The following is a 5,085-nucleotide window of genomic DNA, read 5'->3' as shown; positions in this document are numbered from 1 at the left end:
CGTGTAAACAAATTATCTTCTTGCAAAGAAGTGATTGCCAAATTTTGTTTAATGTGATGATTACTATTTTACTCTCTGTGGATATTATTATTGCTTCTCCACAATCAGACTCACTTGTGTCTTTTGTAATTACTGACATTTTAAACACACACAATAAAAGCCTTTTTGTTTAGTTGATTTTATGTATCAAATTTGTATTGGAGCATTTGACACATTTAAAAAAAAAAAGTAGTGAGCAAATGGAGATGCTCCAGAAATATTATCAGTATTAGGCTAGTAATTTCCATATGAATATGTGTAGATAAGGGATCTTCTCTCTATACCTACCTGACAGTCTTACATTTTTAATCCAATAATTTTCTTTGCTGTTTTAGTTATGGTATCACATAATGATCTATTAACCGACATAAATCAATAGCTCTGCTTGGAAGAACAGCTTTCTTTTTATGGAAAGGTGGTGCAAGTGATGTCACAGTGATGTTTCTAGATGACTAACATATATAATGTTTCATCATTCTACAGATTTTGGAGGACTTTCTTTTAAATCAATATAGAGACATCCACGTTTAAAACCATGCTTTCTTCACACACCAAGAGTAGCCAGGGGATATATAATCATATGTAGGCAATTATGAGATTTTAGTTGATCTTAGGTAAAATTAGTTCAGGTAATTGCTTTACTTAAAATGTTATTAATTGTTTATCACTTGTAATAATAATACACAAGGCACAAAAATGAGACTTCTTGTATTTATGGCTTCCTTAAAATTGAGTCAAATAAAGTATTTTTTTAAAAAATTCCTTAATTGAATGAAGCTTTAATTACTTATCTATCTCCCATCTGTTTATCATCTGTTTCACAATATTTTTTTTAATTATTAATAATTTCTGTAACATTTGAGAAGAGTGAAACACTCAAAGACTATTTATTTTGTGTTTCATCGGCCAGGTGGCTGGAAAGGAACGCCTGGACTGAGAAAGGCTTAAGCTCATCAATTTTCTTCTCTGTTTGGCCTGTTAGCAGCCAAAAAGTAACAAATGGATCAAGATGCATCCCTTCTTATGTAACCGGTAATTAATGAGTGAATGAGTGAGTCTGAGTGATCCTGGGAAGCATGTGCAAGGTCAGAGAGAAACAATGTAGGGAAGTGTGGGAAGTACAGATACAGGACATGTCATGGGATCTGAATTTGTCCTGTCATTGAAGCATAGTTCAGCAAGCTATAGGAAATCAAGCTGCACCTTTTTCACTGCTCAGAAAACAATTTCATCACTCTTGTTAGAAATAAATGCTAGAGAAACTGCTCATCCTATTGCTTGTCTGATTTGCCAGTCTACAGATGACCTCTGCCAAAGTAACAGTGTGCCTTGTTCCATACTGTATTTATATCGATTTCCACTCACAGCCCCCCTGCTCATTTCTAAGTTCTCTATAAAGCCTATGTCCCTTTCTTAACTTTCCAGACAAGGGTAACTGAAGGCATGAATTCCTATGGAATAAACAATAACTGAATTACACTTTGTCCTGGAAATAAGAGGTATTTTGATTTTGCTTCTTCCTTTCTTGATTATAAGCTCTTATACTAAGGACAATCACTCATTTACTCTTTGTTTGTATGATACTAAGTAATTAGAGGCACAATATTTTTAAGTGACAACAACAGCCAGCTCTAGTTAAAAGGGAGTGACCATGAAAGCACTGTCATATGTTGCATTCAAAATCCTGTAAAATATAACAATATTTAAAACAATTAATTTTCAAAAATATGTGTCCATTGGCACTCTTTCATTACCCATTTATTACATTTATCACATTTGTGAGTGGTATTGCTTAACCAGTGAGAGAACTGCTGCACAGGATTATGAGCTTCCCTATATCCCCACTGGGACATGCATGTTAAAGAAAGGAGCGATTTAGAGAAAAGGGGAATTTATCTAAAGAGATGGCAGAAAGTTAACAAGCTGTAGTTAAAACATAAATGCCTATTTCTGTGTTAATATAGAGGCTTTCCTACTTATAATAGTACTAATTCCCATACTTCAGTGAATGAATGGGGTTTTTTGTGGTTTTTCGTCTTCTCCCTGTAATGAGTCCATTTATTTTTCGTTATTTCACCCTACAGACAACACTGCTGCAGGAGTACAGCAGTGAGTAGGAAGCTGCAGTAAATAGGTCACAGCAATTATTTCACAACTTTGCTTTCAATCTCCTATGACTTTAGGACATTAGGTGTAGACATGGTGATGAAAATATCTTGGTCCAGCTCAGCAACATGCTGTGAGAGGCAGTTTGTGGAATAAGATCCTGAAAAAGACAGCAGCATGAGAAGGTGTAAAAATATAACATGAGGGACAGAAAAAAAATGTCTTTGACATTTAAGCAGTATAAAAGGGTAAGACACGATTCTCTTTGCAGTGGCTACTCTAAATCAAGAGAAATGGTATCAAAACAGTAGAGTTAACATTACTTTACCTGAGAAGATATGCAAAGTTTTAACTTTCAGAAATACCTGCTCTTTTTGTCTAGAAAAATAAAATGTGAAGAGAAAACGTGATGAGGAAAAGGGTAATTCTGCAAGCAAAGGCACACAAATTAATTCTTCTTTAAGTTTTGACCTTATTGGTAATGCATTTGATAAGGTCAGTGTACAGTGTGCACACTGAAATCAGTTATCTTTTGCTGTTTTACTTACAGGAACAGAAACCTGTGAATTGTGACACATAAAAAGACATAATAGATAGATGACTCCAGGCTAAAGCAGAATTATTTTTGCTTTTTTTCGTAACTGTGATGAGAGGAAGCACAGTTGACTAACTTGAGCTGAAAGTTAGTGGGTTTTTTATGCACAGAAATCACCATTGAGAACTTCAATCAACAACTGAAACTGGTCAATTGACCCAGTTCCAATGTCATCAATATATGAAGCCTATTAAGAATTCTGAAACCTCAGGCATTACATTTATGACAACTAAACCAGAAATCCATTAGAAACAGTTGTATCTCTTTCACTGACCCTAGAAGAGTTTTTGTCTTGATATATGTCCAGTTTAATGTACTTGTTTTTTTCTTATTTTTGTTTCTTATGGGGAATTTAGTTGTTTTCTTTTTTCTTTTTTCTTTTTTTTATCAGCATCGATGAAGGGATAAATATCTATCACAAAACCAAAGGATTATTAGGGTGGATCTCTCTATTATTTGCAGCTGATAATTTCACCTATTTCCAAAAATATTCATGAAAGAGAACTGGTTAAAATTCAAAACCCAAAAACAAAATCAAAGGGAAAGAATGAAGGTAAACAGTCCACCATATTTTAAATGTTTAGGAAACAAAAACCATGGGTTACCCTAAGGTTTCATATTAGCATTTTACATGCTTATTGTCAAAAACTTTATTAACATAGTCCAGGTCCCTGCAATCATTTTAAATATATACATATGATGGGTTTTTTTTTTCAATATATTTTCTTAGAAAAGCCTCCAGGTCTGATTGGAAAAATTTGAGAATATACCTAAAATCTGCTTATCTCAGTATGAACTGCCTCATGTCTCACTATGAAAGAGTATAAATTCTAAAATTGTGGGGGTTTTATTTTCAATTATTTTTTACTATTTTTTACCTGTTTTGAATGCTAGCTCAAGTAGTCATTAGACATACTGTTGCTGAGCAAATGTAGCTGCAACAAATAACCATGGAATGACACTCCCATTAACGCTGTTGTAATATGCAAATTGAGTTTAAAGAACTAATCTTTACTTCTTGGGTTGTTATTTTCTATTCTTGGAAAAAAAATTCAAAAAAGGTTGGTTATTTCAAGTTATGACAGCCACAAAAAAGACATGAGACGTTGCATGGTGTCTTTGGGAAGGCCTGGAGACTTTGGAACTTGAAGTCTAAGTCTGCTGTCTGCTAATTGCGTAATGAAGTGCTGACTGAAAGTTTGAGATTGACTTGATTGATTTATCTATTGATTGATTAGAAAAGGACAAAGAGTAAAATATAGATGAACGGGAGAGGACACATGCAGATTTAAATCCAGCTGTACAGGCAGTGTGAACAATCAAGACTCAAAACTAACTGTGTGGTGAGATTAATGATTAATTAATTAATTAATGTCTTATCTAATAATGACCGTTCATATTTATACATGTTCTTTACACTGGATATCAGTGTGCAAAGCAAAGATTTTAGACAATAATATCCTTCTGGAACATACAACCAAAAATAGACATCTTTAGGTAATTATTCTTGTTTGTTTGGTTGGTTTTTTGTTTGTTTATCTGTTGCCCATAAGCTGAAACTGCTTTTCATCTGCCAGTTTATTAAACGAAGACTCATGATATAAGTAAAGAAATAGAGCAGCAATGGGTATTAAATGCCTATTGTTTTGGAGCAGTATCTATTTACCTATGCATCTGTTATTCCTGTCTGATGTCAAAACCCCAAAACTTTAAAGACTTTAGAAGCATAAAAAACCAAAATGTCAAAAATGTCAATCTCATTACTTTAAACATTTGATGCTAATACCCTGTCAAGGATCTACAAGAATCTGCGAACTGGGGTTTTAGGTATTTTGCCCCTTATGGGTTATATAACACCCCACATTTGAAGACAATGCATAAGTGTATGAGTGTATGATGTAATTAGTGCCTGACAAAAGCCTCAGACCATTTCAGATGGTTTTTTATACCTAAGACACTTAAATATGCTTTAGGACTGGTTCTAGTGCAAGTTCAGTAATATTCTCTAGAAGGAGATGAGAAAAAAAAAGCGATGTAGTAACTTCTTTGTGGGTTTTGCTGTTGGTGAGTGGTAGCTAAGAGATATTATTCTGCTTTTATTTATCAGATATTGTAGTACTGACAGCCACACTTCTCTTGCTTTGACAAGACAGAGCCAAACTGCAGGATTTGTTAGACTTTACATTTTTAAAACCTTATGTCTTGAAAGATTAATATTATTTTCATGGTCAAGTTTAGTTTAGCCTTTGGCATTATGTGATTTCATAAGTCAGCACTTAGTGTGTGACTTGAATTAATGATTAACACTGTATAAAATGTGTTAACTTTTAAGTTGTAATTGGAAT

Source organism: Passer domesticus, chromosome 2, assembly GCF_036417665.1.
Source record: "Passer domesticus isolate bPasDom1 chromosome 2, bPasDom1.hap1, whole genome shotgun sequence".
In the NCBI taxonomy this organism is placed as follows: Eukaryota; Metazoa; Chordata; class Aves; order Passeriformes; family Passeridae; genus Passer; species Passer domesticus.
This window is presented reverse-complemented; position numbering follows the sequence as displayed.